This window comes from Bos indicus, chromosome 17 (assembly GCF_029378745.1).
Source record: "Bos indicus isolate NIAB-ARS_2022 breed Sahiwal x Tharparkar chromosome 17, NIAB-ARS_B.indTharparkar_mat_pri_1.0, whole genome shotgun sequence".
Lineage (NCBI taxonomy): Eukaryota > Metazoa > Chordata > Mammalia > Artiodactyla > Bovidae > Bos > Bos indicus.
The window spans coordinates 56,924,719-56,952,248 of record NC_091776.1 but is presented as its reverse complement, the minus strand read 5'-3'; the positions used below and the strand labels follow the sequence as shown (position 1 = coordinate 56,952,248).

At 38.8% G+C, this 27,530-nt stretch overlaps 1 protein-coding gene across 12 annotated transcripts in view; it reads right to left on the bottom strand.

The window, feature by feature from the left end:
* TAOK3 (TAO kinase 3) overlaps positions 1 to 27,530 on the bottom strand; it is a 189,078-nt gene extending 161,548 nt beyond the window's left edge. For 10 of the 12 annotated variants that reach the window (XM_070769581.1, XM_019977786.2, XM_070769582.1 and 7 more), the window contains exon 1: positions 27,257 to 27,530. The gene's annotated coding sequence lies outside the window, so the exon portion shown is untranslated. Of the gene's footprint in view, positions 1 to 16,309; positions 25,395 to 27,256 lie in introns of those variants that run through there. The other 2 variants (XM_070769575.1, XM_070769574.1) reach the window with 1 other exon arrangement.

Genomic DNA, 27,530 nt, shown 5'->3' with positions numbered 1-27,530 from the left:
TCCCAGAGACCCTCATATACTAGTTGCACTTTATTCTGTGTACATTCCAAAATTTTCTGACTTACAAAAATACAAAAATTCAAGTTCTTGATTCTTTTAAAACAAAGTAAATGAAGGTATAAAAGCAAATATAATTCACTAGATTGCAGTAAGGCAATTATAGAGTCGAACTGTTCAGTTATTATATAAAAGTACAGGTGTAAATCTCTGTTAATGTACAGAACAGATGGAATACCACATTCTAACCTAACCATCCATCTTACCTGCCTCACAAGGGAGAAGCAGTGTTCACATCAACAGTACCTATTCACATTTTGACAATGATGGAAATATCTAAGAAATGTGCTATCAGCACTATCACTTTTCAATATGTTCAATAACATGAAAGATATGTGGCAATTAGAACTTTCCGATCCCACAGTCCTGTTTGTTTTGTTTTTGTCAACTTGTGTACGTCTCTCCCTCTCTTTCTTTCCCTCTCTCTTCTCTTTTCCTATTCTCCTAATGCATATTGGAAATGATGGAGAAAGCTTAGTCAAAAATAAATTTATTAATAAGGCTCCTTCTTAACTGTAAAATAAGTCATGATCAGTTAATAACATCTTAATATTATGAATAGTTTTATGGCCTTTATGATGATAACAATAATTTACTGTCCCATACTTAACACTAGTTCTCTTTCTGTCATGCCTTTTTTAGTCTGGAGCCCAATGCTGTATTTACACTTTAGTTTTTAATTCAATGAATCATATGTCCTCTACTTAACTTTCTCCTGCTGTTAATACCCATGCACCCCTTCACCTTGTCAGAGATAGTTAGAATTCAATTTGTTCTTCTAAGAAGAACAAATCCAGTTTTCAGTTCAGTTCAGTCGCTCAGTCGTGTCCAACTCTTTGCGACCCCATGAATCGCAGCATGCCAGGCCTCCCTGTCCATCATCAACTCCTGGAGCTCACCCAAACTTATGTCCATCAAGTTGGTGATACCATCCAGACATCTCATCCTCTGTCGTCCCCTTTTCCTCCTGCCCCCAATCCCTCCCAGCATCAGGGTCTTTCCAATGAGTCAACCCTTCGCATGAGGTGGCCAAAGTACTGGAGTTTCAGCTTTAGCATCATTCCTTCCAAAGAAATCCCAGGGCTGATCTCCTTCAGAATGGACTGGTTCGATCTCCTTACAGTCCAAGGGACTCTCAAGAGTCTTCTCCAACACCACAGTTCTAAAGCATCAATTCTTTGGTGCTCAGCTTTCTTCACAGTCCAACTCTCACATCCATACATGACCACTGGAAAAACCATAGCCTTGACTAGATGGACCTTTGTTGGCAAAGTAATGTCTCTGCTTTTCAATATGCTATCTAGCTTGGTCATAATTTTCCTTCGAAGGAGTAAGCGTCTTTTAATTTCATGGCTGCAGTCATCATCTGCAGTGATTTTGGAGCCCAAAAAAATACAGTTTGACACTGTTTTCCCATCTATTTCCCATGAAGTGATGGGACCAGATGCCATGATCTTCGTTTTCTGAATGTTGAGCTTTAAGCCAACTTTTCCACTCTCCTCTTTCACTTTCATCAAGAGGCTCTTTAGTTCCTCTTCACTTTCTGCCATAAGGGTGGTGTCATCTGCATATCTGAGGTTATTGATGTTTCTCCCGGCAATCTTGATTCCAGTTTGTGCTTCCTCCAGCCCAGCGTTCCTCATGATGTACTCTGCATATAAGTTAAATAAGCAGGGTGACAATATACAGCCTTAACATACTCCTTTTCCTATTTGAAACCAGTCTGTTGTTCTATGTCCAGTTCTAACTGTTCCTTCCTGACCTGCATATAATTTCTCAAGAGGCAGGTCAGATGGTCTGGTATTCCCATCTCTTTCAGAATTTTCCACAGTTTATTGTGATCCACAAAGTCAAAGGCTTTGTCATAGTCAATAAAGCAGAAATAGATGTTTTTCTGGAACTCTTGCTTTTTTGATGATCCAGTGGATGTTAGCAATTTGATTTCTGGTTCCTCTGCCTTTTCTAAAACCAGCTTGAACATCACTTAAATTTTGTAAGTTTAGTCTACTCAAACACCTAGTCATTAAATACAATGTTAAAAACCAAGGACTTCCCTAGTGGTCCAGTGGCTAAGACTCCACATTCCCAATGCAAGGGGCCTGGGTTCAATCCCTGGTCAGAAAACTAGATCCTATATGCTGCAACTAAGACCAAAAGCAGCCAAATAAATTAATTATTAATCAAAAAAAAAAAAGCAACCAGGCTTACTGAATCATATCTACTTTTTGGAAGGAGCTTCTAAATTGTATTCAGATTTACTATCGTGATATAAATTTGAAGTAAAATTTTAAGATAAGAATGAAGATATCTGTTTTATAAAAGGGTCAGACCATGAAAAAAATTTAAAATAATACAAAGAGAAAAGATTAAATTGAGGAGGCTGAAATACAGCCTTTACAATAATGGACAAGATATAATCATTAATCAAAGGACTACAGTAATTGGTTCTTTTGAATAAATCCAGATTCTCTCCCCTCTTAATGATACTCCTAAAGGACCCATAACCAAGAAGTTTAAATGTAAAACTTGAACAAAACATCCAGAATAGGAGGGAATATGACAGGAAGGAAGGCTGGTGACAGTCTAAGGGAAGAAGGGGAGCTAGAGTTCCTTTGGAACAGATGAAGGCAAAGGAAAGAGCCATGTGTTTAGGGAGATAAGTATGTGTCCCTTGAAGTCCTTGATGACTGGTAGAACTGTCAGAACACTACTAGCTCATGTTTCTGGATGGAGAAAATGGGAAACATTCTTAAACTACAGTAGGCTTGGTTGAGACATATAGTATGATAATGATATTCACTCTTCCTATCTGAAAAAAAAGTAAATCATATTTTGAAAAGTAATTTCTTATCTGCTGTAGAATTTCCTATCATTGGAAAAAAACCTAGAGTTGTATTGGAGATAGAATAACTGAGGAACCATCCAGAACAATTTGAAGAATTAAAACTAAAAAGAAATAACCCACCATGAATAGCCATCTAATAAGGATGGTTTGAAAATGAGGTAGAAGAACTATATTTAGACACAGAAAGATGAGTATTTGTTAATATGGTATAGAGATACACTGTTAAAGCCTTTGTTTTTTTAAAGCAGCCTTAAAATAATACATAGAGTATAATCCTCCAAATTACTATTTTTAAATAACTGAAAAAAGTATGAGAGGTTATATGTAAAAAATATTTGGGTATAGAAGATAACTTGCTGCTGCTGCTGCTAAGTCGCTTCAGTTGTGTCCGACTCTGTGCGACCCCATAGATGGCAGCCTGCCAGGCTCCCCCGTCCCTGGGATTCTCCAGGCAAGAACACTGGAGTGGGTTGCCATTTCCTTCTCCAATGCATGAAAGTGAAAAGTGAAAGTGAAGTTGCTCAGTCGTGTCCGACTCTTAGCAACCCCATGGACTGCAGCCTACCAGGCTCCTCCATCCATGGGATTTTCCAAGCAAGAGTACTGGAGTGGGGTGCCATTGCCTTCTCTGGAAGATAACTTATTTTCTTCTGATTACTCATCTGTGTTTTCTATTTATTAAAATAAAAAGCATATATAACTTAGTTGTTAAAACTTATATAAGAAAAGTTATACTGGGTCAAAGATTTCCCATCATTTTGTGTGGAAAAGGAGAAAAAGCTGAGAATAAAGGAGATCCTAGTTTCCATATCCACACATTTACCAACAAGTCTTCTTGCTGGGAACTCTGAAATTCAGGAGTAATAAGGAACTGATTTTATAACATTACAGGGAATTTATACTTTCAGAGTGATATAAATTCATCATTATTATTTAACTAAATTCACTAAATTTACTTATGTAATAATCATTACTAAATCATTATTAAATATTCAAGGAAATATTTATATTTAACTAAATATTAATAAATAATTACATAGATTAAAATGTTTCCAAAGTACCTGCTACACTACAGAATGGAAGTAACAAATTTCTAGCCTATGGAACATAGCAATAATACTGGTTTTAGGTATCTTTCAGAGAAAATAAAACATTTATATAAAAAGAATTCAAACCAAGGATTATGATCTAACCTTTAAACAAAATACCTTATTTGGGTTCCAACTATTACTAGCGCTTAAAATATACAGTTTGAATAATTATCAGAAAAATGTACTCCACAGGCCTAACTGGTAATCTATATATTCTATTACATCATGTAACTATGCTTCAGGAACAAAAATCTATTTAAAATCACAGGCAAAGGCATGCTCAATACACAGGCAAAGGAATGCTCAAAAAACATTTATATAGGGTAGAAATTCAGAATCCAATCTTTCTATATAATAATTCAAGGTATTTTCTAATTTTAACTACTACTAATAAGCAAATCCTGAAAAGATGATGCTGTGAAAGTGCTGCACTCAATATGCCAGCAAATTTGGAAACTCAGCAGTGGCTATAGGACTGGAAAAGGTCAGTTTTCATTCCAATCCCAAAGAAAGGCAATGCCAAAGAATGCTCAAACTACCACACAATTGCACTCATCTCACACGCTAGTAAAGTAATGCTCAAAATTCTCCAAGCCAGGCTTCAGCAATACATGAACTGTGAGCTTCCAGATGTTCAAAATGGTTTTTTAGAAAAGGCAGAGGAACCAGAGATCAAAATGCCAACATCCGCTGGATCATCGAAAAAGCAAGAAAGTTCCAGAAAAACATCTATTTCTGCTTTATTGACTATGCCAAAGCCTTTGACTGTGTGGATCACGATAAACTGTGGAAAATTCTGAAAGAAATGGGAATACCAGACCACCTGACTTGCCTCTTGAGAAATCTGTATGCAGGTCAGGAAGCAACAGTTAGAACTGGACATGGAACAACAGATTGGTTCCAAATAGGAAAAGGAGTACATCAAGGCTGTATATTGTCACCCTGCTTATTTAACTTATATGCAGAGTACATCATGAGAAACACTGGGCTGGAAGAAGCACAAGCTGGAATCAAGATTGCTGGGGGAAATATCAATAACCTCAGATATGCAGATGACACCACCTTTATGGCAGACAGTGAAGAGGAACTAAAAAGCCTCTTGATGAAAGTGAAAGAGGAGAGTGAAAAAGTTGGCTTAAAGCTCAACATTAAGAAAACGAAGATCATGGCATCTGGTCCCATCACTTCATGGGAAATAGATGGTGAAACAATGGAAACAGTGTCAGACTTTATTTTTTTGGGCTCCAAAATCACTGCAGATGGTGACTGCAGCCATGAAATTAAAAGACGCTTACTCCTTGGAAGAAAAGTTATGACCAAGCTAGATAGCATATTGAAAAGCAGAGACATTACTTTGTCAACAAAGGTCCATCTAGTCAAGGCTATGGTTTTTCCAGTGGTCATGTATGGATGTGAGAGTTGGACTGTGAAGAAAGCTGAGCGCCGAAGAATTGATGCTTTAGAACTGTGGTGTTGGAGAAGACTCTTGAGAGTCCCTTGGACTGCAAGGAGGTCCAACCAGTCCATTCTAAAGGAGATCAGCCCTGGGATTTCTTTGGAAGGAATGATGCTAAAGCTGAAACTCCAGTACTTTGGCCACCTCATGCAAAGAGTTGACCCATTGGAAAAGACTCTGATGCTGGGAGGGATTGGGGGCAGGAGGAAAAGGGGACGACAGAGGATGAGATGGCTGGATGGCATCACCGACTCAATGGACATAAGTTTGGGTGAGCTCCAGGAGTTGATGATGGACAGGGAGGCCTGGCGTGCTACGATTCATGGGGTCGCAAAGAGTCGGAAATGACTGAGCGACTGAACTGAACTGCACTGAATAAGCATTAATATTAAAAATTCTACACTGAGGCCATTCAATGTACACTTGCTTCCTCAGTTTTTCTCCATTTCAGTTTAAAATTTCTCTTCACCCTTCAGCCTTCCTTTTTCAGGTTAAACTATCTCTTCCCATTACTGCCCAAGAAATGGCCTCATAATTTTGTAGCCTACTACCTTCTCATTTCATTAATTCACTTTTCTCCATTTTCTTAAATCTTTCATTGCTCTTCATATACTCTTTTTGGACTACAATATGCTCAAGGTATCATTTATTGAGGGGAGAGGAGGGAACTTGCCCTGACAGGAAGACGCCCTGGGGCTAACAAACTCACCAGGTCCTAACCTCCTCATCTCCAAACCCAACAGGATCCTTCTCAGGTGGATCCTTCCATGACATTCATGCAGCATCTCCCTACAAGGCTCTCGTTTCTTGGTACATATGGCATTTTGCTCTAGTGGTTTCTTTCCAACATCTCTGCTTAATTGTCTTCCTCTTACCTTTTAACACAGCATCTGTACTGGGCCTCTCTTCTCTCTACACTTTCTCTTATTTATCTGATATGCTTTCAGCTCTCTCCCCCAAGCTGTGGATGCCCTTCATCAATCTCTTTACAGACTGATTTTCTTCTTTCCCTGGAGGCTGTCCTAATTCCAGAACCTCATTCCCAGTCCAAGTTCTCATTCCCAATCTCTTTCTTCTGTTAAAGCATTCTAGGAACTCTTGGTGGAATAGTCTTTCAAAGGCTCTGATTGTATCAGTCTCTAATCAAACACTGTAAATGGCTCTCCAACATCTAGTATTTAAAATTCAAAACTCTTGGTATGTGATTCGAAGCCCTTTGATCTGAGGGACAGAATACTCTTCTTAAGTATTCTATACTTTATTCACAATGTCTGAACTGGGCTAAAAAAAATACATTGATTATATCCTACCACACCTGCTGAAGAAGTTACTAAGTATTTAAACTCAGCTCAAATTCTATCTCCAAATTACCGCATCTCCTGGTATAGAAATGATCTCTTCATTCTTCATGTGTAGAAAGTACTTGACAACTTTTTGTAGCACTGAAGTCATTCTGTCTTGATATGAAAGGACATGGACATTTCTTAATTTCATTAATTGAATATGACCAGCAATAGGAATCTTATTTACTTATTTGTCCTCTTTAGTGTCTTGAATGTAGTAGGCAGTGCAGATTATATTCATTTAGAATGAGAGACTACTCCAGGATCTGAGCTAAAGTTTGCCTCTGACTTATTTCTGAAGAAAAGACCTGGGAAACAAATAAGCTAAATAAACAATGGTGTGTGAGAGAGAGTGTGTGTGTGTGTGTGTGTGTGTGTGTGTGTGTGTCTTGTGGGGCTGGTATTTAATAAAGGACTTAAAATGATTTAATTTGAATTATTTTACAAAAATAAGCAACTCTACTCCTAGACCTATACCCAAGAGAATTGAAAACTAAGTTCACACAAAAATTTGTACATGAATATTCATAGCAGCATTATTCATAAAGCCAAAAAGTGGAAACAACTTAAATGTCTATCAACTGAAGAATGAATAAACAAAAAGTGGAATGCCCACACAATGGAATAGAATTAAGCCATAAAAAGGAATAAGTACTGATATATGCAACATGGATGACCCCTGAAAACATTATGCTGGAGAAGCCACACCCAAAAGGCCATATACTATATAATTCCATTTATATGAAATGTCTAGAACTGGTAAACCCATAGATACAGAAGGTAAGTTAGTGGTTGCCAGGGGATGGAGGTAATTCAGAGTAACTGCTGACAGGTACAGGGTTTCTTTTTGAGGTGATGAAAATGTTCTGGAATTTAGACAGTGGTGATGGTTGCACAATATTGTGAATATACTAAACCCCTGAATTGTACACTTTAAAATGATGAATTTTATGTGAATTTTAGCTTAACTAAAAAGAAAAGAAAAAATAGTTGTGAGTTTGGTCTCCTGAATAACTTGATTTGTATTTGTGGTATAACTGAAAAGAAGTCTGACCTTTGAGTCAGCAAATCTAGGTTTAACTTATTTCTGCCACTAACCAGCTGTGTGATCTTAAGGACATTACTTAACATCTCTAAGCCTCACAGCCTCATCTATAAAGTGAGAATAATTAACGCCTCACAAAGCTGTGAGACTCATGAAATCATGTCAACCATAAAGCCTTTCATATAAACTGAAAAAACTTTCATATAAACTGAAAAAACTTTCATATAAATAAAGCCTTTCATATAAACTGAAAAACCTTACTATCATTTTGTACACTTATACTTAAAATGATTTTTTAAAATCGTAAGCTGTATTGAATAGTCCATAACTTCAACTTTTACCACTGGCATATTATCTAACCAGCTTTTATTGTCAAATATGAATGGCATCCTGGACTTGCAGCAGTTATCCTGTAGGCACTAGTAGTACAGCATGTTACAAAGTTATTTAATTCTAATCTTCACGGTGAAAGGTAACATAGAATGATGGTTATGACCAGAGGCACAGAACTGAGTTTCAGTCCAGGTTCTTCCATTGACTTTGAGCAAAGACCTAACTTCTCTGACCATCAGTGTACTATAAAGTATGTGTCTGTGTGAGTGTGCATGTGTGTGTGTGTGTGTGTGTGAGAGAGACCTACTTAGTAAAGGAGTTATAGGATTCATTAAGATATTTGATATATAAGGCACATATTGCAGTATCTGGTACCTAGCAAGCAATCAATAATCAGTAGTTGTTATTATTATTTCCATTTTATGGAGTAAGAGGTTTAAATAACCGGTCTAAGTTAACAAGTCTGAAGCATAACCAGGAAGAAAAAATAGATATTTTGCTCACACTACGTCAGGTGATCAGGATAGGGGATGATTCAGTATGTTTCCTATGTGTTAAACAGCATCATATAGAGCACTCTAGTACTGCATTAGCCAAATAGCTTAACTTTTTGCTCATCAGTTAAAGAAAAGACATAATCCTATTCAGCACTAGCACAAGGTCTGACACAAATAAATTTACACAAGTAAATATTTACTGAATAAACAAATGAATAAAGAGTGTTATTATTGGCTATATTTACAACCAAGCATCAACACAAAATCCAAAGACATTTCCAAATACCTGTACTTTTACATATATAAAACATTTTGGGTTTTCAAAGTTCTCATTTGTATTTTGAAAGTTCTCATTTCAGTGTCCTATCTGTTCTTTGGCATTAATACAAAGGAAGGCACATATTTTTTTAAGTAGGAATGTAAACTGATGCAGCCACTGTGGAAAACAGTGTAGAGATTCCTCAAAAATTTAAAGACAGGGACTTCTCTGTCCCAATTGCTGGGACTCCAGGCTCCCAGTGCAGGGGGCCCGGGTTCAATCCCTGGTCAGGGAACTAAATGCCACATGCCACTGCTAAGAATCCTATATGCCACAACTAAAGATTCTACATGCCACAACTAAAAGATCGAATGCTGAAACGAAGATCCCACCATGCTGCAACTAAGACGTGGAGGAGCCAAATAAATAAATTAATTAAAAAAAGTTAAAGACAGAATTACCAAATAATCCAGCCATTCTACTTCTGGGTATATATCCAAAGGAAAGTATAAAATACAATTTTATTCATCCATAAAAAGAAATAAATCTTGCCACTTGTAACAACATGGATGGACCTTGAGGACACTATGGTAAGTGAAATAAGTCAGACAGAGAAAAATAAATACTATATGATCTCATTTATGCATGGAATCTAAAAAACAAAAAAGGTAATTCAAGCATATAAGGAACAGATTGGTGGTTTCCAGAGGTGGGGGTAATGGGTGAAGGTGGTCAAAAGGTAAAAACTTACAATTAAAAGATACATAAGTTCTGGAGATGTATGTGCAGCATGGTGATTACAGTCAACAATACTGTACTTTATATTTGAAAGTTGCTAAAAGAGTAGATCTTAAAATCTCTCTCCCAATGGAAAAAAAATTATAACTGAAAAGTGAGTGTGTGTGTGTGTGTGTGTGTGCGTGCATATAATGAGAACTCTTTAGGATTTATTGTCTTAGAAACTATCATGTACAACATATAGCAATGTTGATTATATTTATCATGTTACATTACATCCCTTGATTGATGTTAACTAAATTTACAATGGTAGTCACTTCACAATATATACATATATCAAATCATTACAGTGTATACTTTAGACTAATACACTGTTGTATGTCAATTAAGTCTCAAAAAAATTGGAAAAATATAAAGGGGAAAACAAAAAGTTTTCATTTGGGGGCTCCTAAATGCTCTCTGGCATTGATACAAAGGAAAGCATTTACTATTTCAAACAACAGGAGACTGAGAATGAAAGAAAGATATTCAACAAGTATTCTTATGTTTCAGATTCTGAATATATAGTTTGTCTTCCCTAACAGAATTCTGATAGTTTCCTAAGAGCAGGAATCATATGCAATTAATTTCAGTTTACCTTTACAGAGCCTAACCTTACACATGCTGCTGCTAAGTCACTTCAGTCGTGTCCGACTCTGTGCGACCCCATAGACGGCAGCCCACCAGGCTCCCCCGTCCCTGGGATTCTCCAGGCAGAAACACTGGAGTGGGTTGCCATTTCCATCTTCAATGCATGAAAGTGAAAAGTGAAAGGGAAGTTGCTCAGTCTTGTCCGACTCTTAGCGACCCCCTGGACTGCAACCTACCAGGCTCCTCTGTCCATAGGATTTTCCAGGCAAAAGTACTGGAGTGGGGTGCCATCGCCTTCTCTGAACCTTACACATAGCAGGCACTTAATTACAATATATTTAAACAGCTGGGTAAGAATATTTCTTGGCTATATAAAATGTATTGATCATATTTAACCTATTCTGCAAAACACTGAAGGTTAATATCAGAACTAAAACTCTCCATGTGTGGCTGGCTATATCATTTTAAGAAAATAAAATCATACAGATACACACATACATACACACAGTTTCTCATAAAGAAATGCAAATATGTCAAACTATAACCAGTTTATAAAACTGTCTTCATTTGCCCTGCATATTTCTATAAATTAAGTGACAGATCTGCACCAAGCTGGAAAAATATTCGGGTCCCCTCAATATTACTAGGATTGCTGACTTGACTTTAGACCGGTATAATGAAACAGATATACTACGTTGTTTTTTTTTTCCCTCAAGTCATAGTAAGGTATCTCAGCATTATGCTAGAAACTGTTAAAGATTTAATTGTAAGATATTGTCCTTGTACTCAAAATACTGACATCATTAGTGAAGATAAGACAACAGACAATGTAAAATGGTATGCACATTTTCGTTCACTGCATTGCTAATTTAAAAATCACCTGGGAAAGACAAATATCATATGGTTTCACTTATATGTGGAACCTAAAAAAGAAAAGAATGATACTAATGAACTTATACACAAAACAGAAATAGACCAACAGACATAGAAAACAAATGTACTGTTACCACAGGGGAAAGGGAACAGGGAGGGATAGATTAGGAGTTTGGGATTAAAATATACACACTACTACATATAATATAAATAACCAACAAGGACCTACTATATGGCACAGGGAACTATACTCAATATTTTATAATAATCTGAGGGAAAAAAATCTAAAGAAACAGATATATATGTTTGTATGATGGAATCAATTTGCTATACACCTGAAACCAATACAACACTGTAAATCACCTATGCTTCAATTTTAAAAAATCACCTGGGAGTTTGCAGAAAAACAGTAAGAACTGAATAGGAAAAGTTTCAAACAGGAAGTAAATTTTACACAGGGTCTTGAAGAAAAGGTAAAATCTGACAAGGCAGAAAGAAGGGAGGAGGGTTTTCTGAGGAAAATAAATAGTAACAGAGGCTCAACACTTGAATCAGCACAACGTTCAAGACAGACTTCAATGGCAGAAAGAACAGGCCAAGGAACACAGGAAATGAAGATGGATGAGTAGTATGGGACAGATTAGACAGGGTGTCAAAAGTCAGGCAGAAGAGGTTAGACTTAGTGTGGTAGATAACAGGGAACCAATGAAACTTTCCAGTAAGGGGAGAGATGTGCTAAAAGCAGTAGCATTTACAGAAGGTTAATCAAGATGAGCTGGAAAAAAGAGGGAAGCGAAGGAAGGCAATTGTAGTAATCCAGTAATGAGGTGGTAGGGGTATGAGTGTGATAAGTGCACACAGAGTGTTTCTTAGTGGCAATGTGATGGGCCTGGAGACCGTACAATCGGGAGGGGTACCAGAAAAACACAGACTAACCGAGGGACTGGCTACAAGGTAAAAGAGTCAGACCACAGATCAAAACCTGGACATCTCAAACACTAGAAATACTTATGCAAGGCCTAAAGGTTTTTCAAGTACTCTCTCTGTAAGTAGTTCCATTGTTTTGTTTAGTAAATTTACTGAAGGTGCTCCCTACTTTCACAACTGTTTTGCTAACACAGCCCCATGAAAGTCTGTTAAGGTAAAAATTCATTTGTTTTCAATACATTTTTCAATACAAAGTTAATTAACGTGTCACAGGATATAAGCTCCCAGAGAATAACATGGTGAAAAGAGAAAAACATTCTTCTTTACATTCAAGTGTATGTTCCTTACAGTCTGGTTCTAGTCCCCCTCCGCCTAAAACAAAAACGAAAAAAACTAACACATCCCTTGAAAACTCAACCTGGTTTGTTTTTTTTTTTTCCCAGCTGATCTAAAATCTCAAAACATAGTCCCGACTTTAATCTGGTAGTGAGCCAGTCCGAAAAAAACCAACAAACTCTCGTGAGAAAATGAATTAAGAAATCAACATTTTGCCATGTTGCTTTCCTGAGTTGTGCTATCAAATTAGGAAGAAATTCTCAGAAGTGAAAAACAAGGAGAAAAACGTTACTAAAGCCAAATTTAGCAGGTTCATATGTATATATATATTTTTTTTTACTAAATATTTAAGTCTACAGTCAACTCTTCCCTGCTTCCACTCTCCTTAGAGAGTAGTAAATACAGAAATGGCATAAAGAAGATTTACAGATTTCATTCACATGCTCCACAGTTTTTTCGGATTCTTCTATTCCTGCAACACTGACCCTGCTATCTATACACAGCTGCACGCACTGTTTCATACCTTCTCTCAAGATCATTTTCTGGTAGACCTGTGAATAAGACTCGAAACATTCCCAAACAGCAAAAATAACTCTATCTGCTATCATTCACTGAACTCTTCCTTTACAATGTGTAACCAAACTTGTGCTTTAATACACAACCTCGTTTAATCCTCATAGCAATCTTGCAAGGTAGGTACTATGATTATGCCCATTTAACCAGTGAAGAAACCAAGGCTTTGGGAGTTCAGGGAATTATACAAGGTCACAAACCTAGTGACCTAGTAAGTGGCAGATATGTTCATCTGACATGCTCTTGTGAATCGTTAGAATACACTGCCAATCCTACAGACATGTGAGTGAAACCAAAAGTGAGAGATAAGGAAGGGTGGCGTGCTATTCACAGAGTCCAAGGGTTTGAGAGGAGCATCAAAGATACAAATGGAGAGATTTCTGGACTCGTCTCTAACCTTTCCTTACACAATTCCTGGAGGAGAGTGAGACAGTGCTATGAAATGGGAGTGAACTGTCTCCTCTTGTAGGAGGACACATATTACACGACTATTTCATGGTATTGACAGGATCTCAACATCTTAATTTGATTCACATTAAAAAAAATGTTACTTAGATAGGCCAGGTCAAGACGAATTAGGCTGATTGGTGACATCAAAATGCTTTAAAAAAATATTTTCTTAATAGAATTCCAGTGACCTGAGAAACCTATGTAACTCCTACCAATGACCCTGAAATAGAAACTAGCTTTTTAAAGCTACTTCTCAGTACAACATATATATTCATAAGAAAACATTTTTAAAAATAACTCTCCTTATGCATCTGGGCAGAGATGTCATATTTCCTCCACAAAGCTTCCTTTTATGTTGCAACACTAAGAATCTCAATTTTAGGCTGAACTAGAACAACTGAGAACTGCAAACTCCTTCACAGGAGATGATTATTTTTAATAGTTTTTATATAAATTGTCTAAAACTTTACGTTTTAACTCTGCAATACTCTTCACTAGAGGGTAAAGCAGTTAAAGTTTCAAGTTCTGTTTCCCCTCACCCCTCTCTTTTTTTTTCTGCTAACACATGGTCTTTCACAAAAGAGTCAGTGTGATCTCTGCCGACTGAAGATAACAGATATGACTGTGGTAAACTCAAGAAGATTAAGCACATGTCAAGTAATTCAGAAGTTTAAAACTTGTCACCTGTGTGTGAAACCAGCAAACAGTTATAACTGGTTAAATAAACATGGACAAATTAGTAGGATGTAATTAGTAACTACCACTTTTCCCTCCAATGAGTGGTGTCTGGGCAGGCAGCCATACAATCTGCAATAATCGGTCACTACTGTGAAGCCCCAGCAACTTCCTCTGCCCCACCCTCATCTAACCTCCGACTGGGATACTTTTGGACTGCTAAAAGAATGCTCAGATAATCACAAAAGTCCTCTTTATCAGTGAACACTGAAATTTACCTAATTTGCTCTTTTAGGTTTTTAACATTCATAAATATTAAGAAAAAATGCAATATGATAATATTTCAAAGATTATTTGAAGGTTTTGATTTCCTTTTTATATGTTAGAAAGAATAGTGTCCCCAAATCAGTAATATCCACTGCAATGCTTCTTGACCCTGATGCTGGGAAAGACTATAGGCAAAAAGAGAAGAGGGCAGCAGAGGATGAGATGGTTGGATGGCATCATTGACTCAATGGACATGGATCTGAGCAAACTCTGGGAGACAGTGAAGGACAGGGAAACCTGGCATGCCTTCAGTCGACAGGGTCACAAAGAGTTGGAAACAACTTAGCGACAGAACAACAACAATCCTATGTACCATCATAAGACTTTACAGATAAAGACTTTACATAAAATACCAGGAGTTTAGAAGTCAGGGTTATACACATTTCATTTAAACCATGTTCCAAGAGTCTAGTAAATTTGGGAAAAACTGTTAAGGTAGCTTTCCTGGTTTATAAAATATTATGAATGACATACAAATATGAGATATTTAAAAAGTATCCACTTGCCTACTTCATGTAATTTCACCTCATGGACTGGAGTAGTCCCATAAATTATTACCTCATGCCTAAGATATTTTATTTTTATACTTTAATAAGTAAACTACCCTTACTACTAAAGAAAAAAAATTACAAAACAAAGTAAATGTGATCAAATCTTCTGACTTTTCTGCCTCTAAATGTGATATTACATAAAAAAAAAAAAAAAACCTGCTCTGTTTTCTCTCCTTTTATCCCTTTCTGTGAAAGAAGAAAAATGGGAAGTGGCTTGTTATTTTTTAAGATCTCCGGGATAAACAAGTGTGCTGTTTTAAGTAGCCTAATTTTGAACTGTTGTCTTATAGTAATAATATCATTCATTATCAAAAACTGCATCCATTTAATAAAAATGGCCTTCAGTATATTTAAAATTTGTGTTTAAAAAACTCTTCTGACAAGATTTTGATGTTTTATTTGCAGCTTAGTATTTACCTTACTTATCCAGGAGAAAGGAAAAAATAAAACACTTTGAAAATAATCCCCACTAATAGTTATTTGTAGAATATCAAACTACAAATTAAAATTAATAGAGCATATGAATCCAGTGAATTTTTAGGTTGATTGCTCTCAGCTGGACTTTTGAGTTAAGGCCATAAATATTCACATGAAACTCAACAGAGTTTATTAGCTATGTTTAGACACAAACTATATTTATAATAAAACATTACATTTAAAACAAAACACCAAGCTTACTCTAAGTAGATCTTCTCAAACGCATGTCCTACATTCCCCATTTGACATACTAAAGACTTTAAAAATTCTTTACTTAGCTACAGCAATCAGTAAGATTGCCCCAGAGATGGCTTTCTTTAAAAGGCAGCCTCTTATTCACTTAGGAAAGATAAAACTGAATTCCACTTAAGTTGTAAGAACAAGATCATGCTATCAGCACCTTCATCCTGAGAAAGGAAGTTATTATAGTCACAGTTTTATAAATGAGGCTTTAAGAGAGTACTTCCTGGTCAGACAGTTAACGTCAACAGCATTTTATATAGCTTTACATTTCGACATTTTGAAAAGAGCTTTCTGAAAACTTTTCCTGATTCTTTTCCTCCTGTCCCCACAACAGAGGAAAACCAGCTCAAGCTAAACGAACCTTAAGGTAAAATCTACGAAATCCTACCAATGTCTACCGTTATGGTATCATGTAAATATCAGAACTGGTTGTTATTGTTGATAATATCAGCTTAAGTTTTAGTTATTGTACATTTACGCACCCTCTGTCTAATCCCCTCTGTGCGCTGGAGTGAAGTTTCAGGGTACACAACATTAGAAGGAAAAGAAACGTTAGAAAGAAAAGAAAGGAAAGACAACTCACCAATTCCTTGATAATGAAGATGATGCCAGTCAGCATTCACAGTTCAATTTTCAAATTCAAAGTTAGTTATCTTTTAAACTTATATATATACATATATATATATACACATATATACAAACAAGCAAAAAAACCCAACTCCACGAAACCTTGTACAATCCGAATAAGGAACTGCAGATAAAAGCAGCGTGACCTGGGTGCTGCTCATGACTATCTGTATTGCAAGCTCAAGTATTTCCTGTTACGACGCCCATTGGTTCCCACAGGTGCAAGTGCCTATGGGTGTTGCCGCTTTACCCTTCCTTTGGTAAGTGAACCGCTAAAGGAGATTTCAGGTTGGCATAATCAATGCTGGGAACTATTGGGGCAGAACTACCCCGGGCTAATACCAAGAGCCTCCCAAACTAGCTTGATTGTGAATTGATGATTACCTAATTCAAAACGGCTGGAGAAAATTTATTTTAGTAGATGTTTATGATTTTTCTAAGACGCACTGTTATTAAAGAATATTTGTGATTTTACTCAACAAATATGTATTAATTGCTTTCTCTGTGGAAAGCTCTATTTAGGCACTAGGAATATAGTAGTGAACAAAACAAAATCCCTGTGGTCATTCATACACTGTCTGGTAGACTTTTGACTATTTCACATATATAATGAGAAAACTTCCCTAAAGGCAGAGATAAAAGAAATTTGTATGGAAATTTGGAGAGTCAATTGTAGTGCTTATTATACAAAACTAAAAAGCACTGTAATTAAGGCCATGCCACCTTAAACCTTAAAGAACTTTTCCAGAACCTAGTACAGAAAAACAAGATTCTTTATGTTTGCAGTGTTTCTAAAAGGCCAGGTTGGAGGCAATGGCGTATGTTCCAGCAGGGAAAAGGAAAAACTTCTCACCATGAGTCACCAGTGACTAAGTTCTTTTAATTCAGGCTTAAAACACATTTCAAACCCAATTACTTGTACATGCAGAAAACTGATAACCCCAAATTAACATCAGGAGCTTGATTTGACCAATTTTCAGGGTTAATATTAGCAGCTAAGAAAAATAAATGAAGTGCTTTTAATGCGAAAATGCCCCTGTACTGAATTTTGTTATCATTTTGGTCTTATAAGTCTTTACTGCCTAAGGGCCATGTTAGAAGCTTCCATTAGATTTTATTACAAGGAATGTTGTTTTCTTAGATTGTAGCCAGACTGGGACACAATCATCTTGGATATATGATGTCATGGTAGGAATGGCTTTTATTTGTATTCAGTAAAACAAAAACACAATAAATTCAGGGCTGCTCAAAAAAATGTAAAGCCCAGAGAATAAAATATATGGATAAAATCCACTCTTCCCAGCTATGCTTCACTTCCTTAGGATTTTATTATGTTTCAAATAACAAACTTTCTTTTTTGACAACAAATGGGAGAAATTCCCAGAGCCAAATTCATCCATTTAGTGAGTCAATAAATCTTTATTGAGCAACTACTACGTTTCCCTGGTGCCTCAGTCACTAAAGAATCCTCCTGCAATGCAGGAGACAGGAGTTTGATCCCTGGGTTGGGAAGATGCGCTGGAGAAGGAAATAGCGACTCACTCCAGTATTTGTGTCTGGGAAATCCCATGGACAAAGGAACCTGGCAGGCAGTTCTTGGGGTTATAAGGGTCAGACACAACTTAGTGGCTAAACCACCACCACTACATGCTAGGTAGGCACTGTTTCATGAGTTGGGAAAAAGCAATGAATAAGAAAATCTCTGCTTTCATGGAGTCTAAATTCTAGTGGAGGGATATAAGGCAAACAAAAACATAAAATATCTGATGTGTCAGAATGGTGTCCTCTCTCCAGTATAGAGAAGAATGCAATATGAAAGATAAGGATAAAAATAAGAAAATGTACAAAGTAAGCACTTAAGGAATTTAGAGGAGAGAGTAGCAAGAAGATGATCAGAGAAGGCCTCAGGAAAGATGGCATTAAAATTAGATCTGCGGGAATTCCCTGGTAGTCCCAGTGGTAAGGACTCAGCGCTTTGACTGCTGGGGACCTGAGTTTGATCACTGCTTGGGGAAACTAAGATCCCACAAACTGAACTCTGAAATAGGAGGAATAGAAAAGGCATTCCAGGGAAAAGAAACAGCAGGAACAAAGGCCTGAACGTGTAATCAGTATAAGTGCTTGGCTGTAAGCAGGCTGTTCTGGGACACAGGAGATAGATATAGATATATACAGATATAGATATAGATGGATTATGGGGCTATAGGAATGCTAAAACAGGTTGATAAATCTGTACTGAATTTAGTAGGCCACAGGGTATTAAAAGTTTTTAACACAGAAGTGACAAAATCAGAGCTGTACTTTAGGGGGAATAAGAGAGCAATAGTGTATACAGGAAGAACAAAAAAGAGGAGACTGGAAACTTGTCACAGTAGACCTTCCTGAGCACATATTTTGGGCTTTCATTAGCTTTTTCTTGAACCTTTAAGAAATATACAGTAAAACGTGTATTGAGTTGAAAAACCAGATCTAGGTTACAGTGGTCAAGTTTGCCACTGTCGGTATGGCCTTGGGAAGTCACTCACATTGTTGTTGAGTCGCCCAGTCATGTCTGACTCTTTGTAACCCCAGGGACTGCAGCACACCAGGCGTCCCTATCCCTCACCATCTCCAGGAGTTTGCCCAAGTTCGTGTTCATTGCATCAGTGATGCCGTCCAGCCATCTCATCCTCTGATGTCCTCTTCTCCTTCTGCCTTCAATCTTTCCCGGCATCAGGGACTTTTCCAATGAGTCATCTATTCACATCAGATGACCAAAATACTGGAGCTTCAGCTTCAGCATCAGTCCTTCTAGTGAGTATTTAGGGTTGATCTCCCTTAAGATTGACTGGTTTGTTCTCCTTACAGTCCAAGGGACTTTCAGGAGTCTTTTCTAGCACCAAAGTTTGAAGGCATCAATTTTTTGGTGTTCTGCCTTCTTTATGGTCCAGCTCTCACAACAATACATGACCGCTAGGAAGACCATAGCCTTGATTATACAGACCTTTGTTGGCAGAGTAATGTCTCTCCTTTTCGGCACACTGTCTAGGTTTGTCATGGCTTTCCTGCCATGAGGCAATGGTCTTCTGATTTCATGACTGCAGTCACCATCTGCAGTGATTTTAGAGCCCAAGAAGAGGAAATCTGTCACTACTTCCACCTTTTCCCCTTCTATTTGCCATGCAGTAATGGGGCTAGATGCCAAGATCTTAGTATTTTTAATAGTCTTAAGTTGGCTCTTTCACTCTCCTCCTTCACCTTCATCAAGAGGCTCTTTAGTTCCTCTTCACTTACTGCCATTCGGAGAAGGCACTGGCACCCCACTCCAGTACTCTTGCCTGGAAAATCCCATGGATGGAGGAGCCTGGAAGGCTGTAGTCCATGGGGTCGCTGAGGGTCGGACACCACTGAGCGACTTCACTTTACTTTTCACTTTCATGTATTGGAGAAGGAAATGGCACCCCACTCCAGTGTTCTAGCCTGGAGAATCCCAGGGATGGGGGAGCCTGGTGGGCTGCTGTCTATGGGGTTGCACAGAGTCGGACACGACTGAAGTGACTTAGGAGCAGCAGCAGCACTTACTGCCATTAGGGCAGTAACATCTGCATATCTGAGGTTGTTGACTTGATTCCAATTTGTCACTCATCTAGCCCGGCAATTCTTGTGATGTGCTCAGCATATACGTTAAACAAACAGGGTGACAGCAGACAGCCCTGTCGTACTACTTTCTCGATTTTGAACCAATCAGTTGTCTCGTACAAGGTTCTAATTGTTGCTTCTTGACCTGCATACAGGTTTCTCAGGAGACAGGTAAGATGGTCTGGTATTCCCATCTCTTTAAGAGCTTTCCACAGATTGTCATGATCCACATAGTCAAAGGCTTTAGCATAGTCTATGAAACAGAAATAGATGTTTTTCTGAAATTTCCTTGCTTTCTCTGTAATCCAGAAAATGTTGGCAATTTGATCTCTAGTTCCTCCTCCTTTTCTAAACCCAGCTTGGACATGTGGAAGTTCTTTGTTCACATAATGCTGAGGCCTAGCATGCAGGATTTTAAGCATGATCTTACTAGCGTGGGAGATGAGTGCAACTGTCCAATGGTTAGCATATTCTTTGGTACCACCCTTCTTGGGGAGTGGGGTGAGAATTGATTTTTTCCAGTCCTGTGGGCACTGCTGGGTCTTCCAGATCTGCTGACATAATGAATGCAAAACCTTGCTGACATCATCCTTTAAGGATTTGAATCAAATTGATTACATTCTTTGAGGCTGAAGATGGAGAAGCTGTATACAGTCAGCAAAAACAAGACCTGGAGCTGACTGTGGCTCAGATCATCAGTTTCTCAAAGCAAAATTCAGTCTTAAACTAAAGAAAACAGGGAAAAATAATAGGCCAGCCAGGTATGACTTAAATCAAATCCTGTATGAATTTGCAGTAGAGATAATGAATAGATTCAAAGGACAAGATCTAGTTAACAGTGAGCCTGAAGAACTAGGGACAGAGGTCCGTGATATTGTACAGAAGGTGGCGAATAAAACCATCCCAAAGAAAAAGAAAAGCAAGAGGGCAAAGAGGTTATCTGAGGAGGCTTTACAAATAGTGGAAGAATGAAGAGAAGCAAAAAGCAAGGGAGACAGGGAAAGGTACATCCATTTAAATGCAGAGTTCCAAAAAATAGCTAGAAGAGAAAAGAAGGCCTTCTTCAAAGAACAACGCTTAACAATAGAACAACAAAAGGAGAAAGACTGGAGAGCTCTTCAGGGAAATTGGAAACATCAAGGGAGCATTCTGCCCAAAGATGGATACAATAAAGGATAAAAATGGCAAAGACCTAGTAGACGCTGAAGAGATCAAGAAGAGATGTAAAGAAAACACAAAAGAACACAGAAGTATAAAAAAGATCTTAATGAAGTGGATTACTACAATGGTGTGGTTAGTCACCCAGAGCCAGACATTCTAGAGTGCAAAGTCAAGTGGGCCTTAAGAAGTACGCTGTTAATAAAGCTAGTGGATGTGATGAAATTCCAGGAAGTCACTCATACTGAGTCTCAATTTCCCTACGTGTGACCTATTAATTATTCTTTTTGGAGCCAGGAGCCACGGGATTCATCAAGTGATTAGATACTGAGGATAGAGCAAACACAGCACTAAAAAATGGTTTCAAGTGATTAAAATAACAAGCAGCTATCACTTGTTAAACACTTCCTATGCATTTATCACTGTACTTGGTGCTTTACATAAATCACATCATTTATTCCTTATAAGCCATAAGGGCTTCCCTTATGGCTCAGCTGGTAAAGAATCTGCCGGCAATGTGTGAGACCTGGGTTCAATCCCTGGGTTGGGAAGATCCCCTGGAGAAGGGAAAGGCAACCTACTCCAGTATTCTGGCCTGGAGAATTCCATGGACTGAACAGTCCATGGGGTCGCAAAGAGTTGGACATGACTGAGCGACTATCACTTCACTATTCCTTATAAGAATCTTGTGAGGCCCATATTTTTGTTTTACAGATGAGAGAACTGAGAGCTTTAAACACTTAAGTAACTTAACCAGGATAAGCAAACTGGCATAGTGATAAAGCCAAAATAGGTGCCTGGGTCTGAGTCTCAGGCCCTTTCTCTTTTCAATGTATCATGCTGTTTTCTACATGGCAGATAAATAATGCTAACATTTGTTCTTGGGTTGCAACAGAATCATTCTTTTAACACTCTTTTGATGCACTAAAAGCCCTCAGTGAAAATATGAAACTAAATGTGAACATAATCTAAGAATTTTCCATCATTAATTCATTCACATCCATTCAACTGACATGTAATGAGCACCCTTCATACTCTGTGCCTGCTATTAAATCTTGATCTAGAAGAGTTAAAAACTCTATTTATGTGGTTTGGGGAAATATTTGTGTATTTACACAGAAAGCCTTCAAGAAGTAAAGGCTAATATTTGCAATAGAATGAAAAATTGGCCATGAACTCCGATTCTGTTTTGTATGCCTACTGCCAAGACCAATTAGGTTTTTGTTTATTTAAGAAAGCATTCTGTCTTGATTAGTGCCATCTATTGTAATGGGTAAATAAAATGTATCTGAATTGTCATAAGCCTTGATTGCTATGGACAAAAGCCACTGTCATTAGACAGAAAATGAAACATATAAAAATACTACACAGAGTCCTAGTCTGATTTGGAAATAAAAGGTTATCCTCCTGTCCATCAAAAATAGTGTGAGGAAGTAAAACTGAAATCTTCTAATGAGTACTTTGATAACTGACTAAAATAGTAAGCATAACAAATATGGGGTTGATTTTGCTATCCATCATTTTTACTGAGGCCAGGGGTTAGGTGAAAGGTTCCCAAACACTAGGCTACAACATATCAGTTCCAATGTTAGGAGCTAAACTGACATGAGCCACCTATAAGTAGGTTTTGCTAGGTGTAAGATGTTTATTACATGGCATGTTCCTCTTCTCACTCTAGGGATGATAAATGTGTATCTTTGAGAAAGGGGATAATGGTTAGGAGTTGATCTGCGTATCATGAAACTGACCCCTATGCCACTCTGATGTAAAGTAGAAATAATTTACAAAGACTTTAAATATACTCATTTCTAACAAATCCCAGGTCAGACAGAAAAAAATGCATTCAGTTCAGTTCAGTTTTAGGTAACTTTAAAAACATGTAGCTGGAATGATAAAATTTATCAACTTAATTCCTACATCATAAAATTTCTGAATACCTGTTATTTTTAATTTGTTGCCCATAGCCTGTAAGTTAGTTACATCACATTTTGGTCCATAAATTCAATGCATCTAATCCATTATTAGATGTAAGTAAATTTTTTTTTTTACTACAATGAATTCGAGTTTGAAAATAGTAACAAATTTTTAACGTATCCTTACAAATGACAAAGTAACCAATTAAATGAATGTTAAAGCTAAATAACCACAAACTACACTTTCCATGAAGAAATGCAATTGTACAATATCCCATAACTCAAAACTACTAATCCAAAACTATGGTGGGACTCTTTCATTGAAGACTGAAAAGAAGTCTTCTCTTAGAACAGTCACAAAACACTGTTTGATGGAAGCTTTCCCTCTGTCCACCTGCTTTCTTTTTAGGGGGAGGGAAAAAACAGACTGAAGGAAAAGACTATAAAGGAAAGATGCTTTTAATGTCTATAAAATAAACTCTAAAAAAACCCTAAAGTCAAAGTACCAATAGTTACTTTTCATTCATTCTCCCATATCACTGAAACCAACAAGTATGAACAGTGGCAAGTAAGAGAACTTTTTTCAGGTTGGCTTAAAAATTAAGCCAAATTAGATATCAAGGTAGACTCTGAGATTACAATGATTTGACTGTATATGACTCAAGTGCTAAAGAAAGTATAAAATGGGTTATTGTATTTACTGGGCAGTACTTGCATCCTGCTAAACTAAGAATTATTTGAGAACTCCAAACCAAAAAAAGCATGTATTCTTTGGTGGTTATAACCATGGAAGGATGAGGCTCCTTCTTAATCTCTGCTTTTGATTATATTTTTTTAATCAAAAAGTAACAGGTATAATGAAAACCAGTATTTTACATATTAACAGCTTCTCAAAGTGTAGTTTTATTTTGTGAAACAAATGAAAATAAACTCCCACAGAATTGCTACGCTCCTAACCAACCTCCCCTACCTCCACCCCATGTCCCCAGAAATAAAAAGTTATTATAGACCCTGCCTATTATTAAAAATCCTATTACAAGGGTTTTCTTGTCATCGTCTCTGGGTCAATACCATAGCATAACATGGTTTAAATGACTGCTTTAGTAATCACTCAGGGGAGTATCAGAATATTTTCTTTTCTTAGAAGGAACTAAAGTTTCATCTTGAGAGACCATAATTTGTACCAGACAGAAATGAGCTAACAAGGATGATGGAAGAGCTTATCTATTCAAACATTTCTATTACTTTGCAGGATTATTGTTACCGAGATTCTCAATCCTTCTACAGACTATTTTATACATTACATGCACTACATGGAGAAGGCAATGGCACCCCACTCCAGTACTCTTGCCTGGAAAATCCCATAGAGGAGCCTGGAAGGCTGCAGTCCACGGGGTCGCTAAGAGTCGGACACGACTGAGCGACTTCACTTTCACTTTTCACTTTCATGCATTGGAGAAGGAAATGGCAACCCACTTCAGTGTTATTTCCTGGAGAATCCCAGGGACGGGGGAGCCTGGTGGGCTGCCGTCTATGGGGTCGCACAGAGTCGGACACGACTGAAGTGACTTAGCAGCTTAGCAGCATGCACTACATAATAAATACATGCCCCTTATAAACCTAGGCTTTCCAGGTGGTTCTGTGGTAAAGAATCTGCCTGCCAATGTAGAAGATATGGGTTCCATCCCTGGGTCAGGAAGATGCCTTGGAAAAGGAAATGGCAACCCACACCAGCATTCCTGCCTGGAGAATACCATAGACAGAGGACCATGGTGGGCTACAGTCCAGGTGGTCGCAAAGAGTCAGAGTCAACTAAGCATGCATGCCCCTTGTAAATAACCCTCTGGAGTTAACTAACCTTCCTTTTACTTATACCTAGGGTTCTGGAAAAATAAATTTAATGTAAAAAAGTTATACTTTATACATCTTAAACATAGTCTCTCATATTTCAAATTTGTTTTTGTGTATCTACTATTTGTATTTGTGTATTTGTTCCTCTCATAACCATAACTTCTGTTTCTGAGGACTTCTCAGAAAGAGAAGTCCTTTCTCTTTCTGGTGGAATTTTCATAACCACACCAAACTCCACACTCTCTGAAACCATTGTACCTGATACAAAACAGTTCTGTATCAGGTAATATCAAATGAAAATCCTCAAATGATACATTACCTCTACTTATTATCACCCTCATGTAAGATATCTTCAGTAATTTTTGTCTTGGATTTAAACATTCAGTTCTCTGTAAGCCTTCTACATTATGTCTTTGAGAAATAATACAGCATTTCTTTCTTCTTCTTAGCTGCCCATTACTGAACACAGGCAAAGGCTTCCAATAAGACATTATTTTCAACCTGAAATAAAGACAATATCTAAATAACTGCAAAATGATAGGGTAATTACGTGAGATAAGTCACTTCAGTCCTGTTGGACTCTTGGGACTCTATGGATTATAGCTCTTCTGTCCATAGGATTCTCCAGGCAAGAATATTGGAGGGGATCATCCCCCAGTATTTCCCCCAAGCCATCATTTTCTAAGTCTACTTCTATCAAAAAGAAACCTGTCTCAAGGGTGAGGAGAAGCAACACACACACAAAAAAGAGGTTAAAAAATTCAAATGTAAAACCGCTGGGAACAATCATAACAAAGCGTGTGCATTCAAGAGAACACTGGAAAGGTAGTCAGGACAGTATTAACATATCCTAAGTATTCTGAACAACTAGCCTGGTCATTAATTTTCACATCTGTCAAAGTAGGAGGCTGCCCCTCATTTCCTACCCTCTATGGCTTTCCACTATTTGTTTTAGCATTTTACTAGACATACACTTGCTTTCCACCGGTGTAGTGTCTGGTTTAAATAGGCTTCTCTCTCTCCTTAGCTTGTCCTGGAATTTCGCCTAAAGTTCAGTCCTGGTAGCTTTTAGGACAAGAATTCTAACTGGAAAGTGGTGTTAGTTCAGTGACTCCAATACTTCTTTTCAAAATTTAGTTTGACTTTTCAATTATCTTTCCAACACATCAAAGATAAACAGTCAAACTTACTATATTCGCTCCTTTAAGTCTGCCTTGTAAACACTGATACTGGTGTGCTGCCGAACCTGAAAGAATTTCTGAGCTCCTCTCTGAGCCCAAGTGAAAAAAGAAGCAGGGTCTATCAAAATTTAAACAGCCTAATGAATCAAAAACCTGCATCTCCAAGAGGGGCCCTTCCCTTTCCACTTGTCTGTGGGAGTTAAAGAAGCCCGGTTCAACTTTTCACGCTCTGAGGAAGCACTGAAGTCAGGAAGCCCCTCACTTTCAAGGCATCCACGCCCAACTAGGAGAAACAGATGGGAAGCCAGGCGGCCAGTGAGCCGAGGTCCCTAGCCCCTCGCTCCTGCCCTTTCCCGGATCCTCGCACTTCAGCCGGACCCTCCAGTCCGTGCGTTCTCCCAGAAGATGTTAATTACATAATCCCCGTTCCTCAGAGTCACCCACGGAGTCCTGGGGGCTCCCGCGGTCCCCCGTCTCCCACTCCGTCCTAAGAAAGCTCAGCTGACTGCACCCGGGGAGCGGCGGCCGGCTGTCGCGATTCGCCCAGCGCCGCGACCCGGACCCAGACCCCCTCTTCTCGCCAACGCGGGGCGGGGCCGCACCTCCGCCGCAGCCCCTGGGGAACCCCTCAGACTCAGGTCCTCAGCCCCCAAGGGGTCCCCCGTCACAGCCGCTGTCCCAGCTCCTCTCGGTGTCCCCCAACACACCTGCTGTCCCAAGCCTCAAGGAGTCCACTTTGCCGCTCAGACCCTCTGTCCTGGTCCATTTCTGGGGCTCCTCCTTTGAGACCCTCTTCCCCAGCCGCTCTCGGGGTCTTCCCTCAGACCCACTGTCCCAGCTCCTTTCAGGGTCTCGCCCTCCTCAGATCCACCGTCCCAACTCCTCTCAGGTCTCCCCCCTCCCTCAGATCCCCTATCCCAGCTCCCCAGGGTTCCCTCCTTACACCCAATGTCCCAGCTCCTCTGAGGGCCCCCTCCCGTCACTCCCGCTGTCCCAAGCCCTCTCGAGGTTTCCCTCTCAGGCCCGCGGGGCCGGCCCCTCTGAGGGGTCTCCTCTCCACAGAGAGGACTGTCAAAACCACTCCCGGAACTCCTCTCCCTCGAGTACTCGCCGACCCCACTCCGCCCTGGGTCGGCTCGTCTCGACTCACTCTGTCAACTCCTCGCGCCCCGGTGCTCTCACCTCAGATCTGCTGTCACCACCCCGGGCCCCGCGTCGCCGCCGCCGCTTCCTCTCTCACACTTGCTCCGGAGTCGCTCTTCTGCCGCTGTTCCCCGGTGAATACCTGGGTCCAGTCACTGAATGTCCGGTCCAGCAGCGCAGAGCGTCCGCCCGCGGTCTCCGTGTCGGGTCCCACTCTCGCAAGCAGGACCCCAACGCCGCCGTCGCAACTGGGCGCCTCACGGACCCTCCCGCGGCAGCCGCTGCTGCTGTCCGAGGTGCGGCTCCTGCCAGG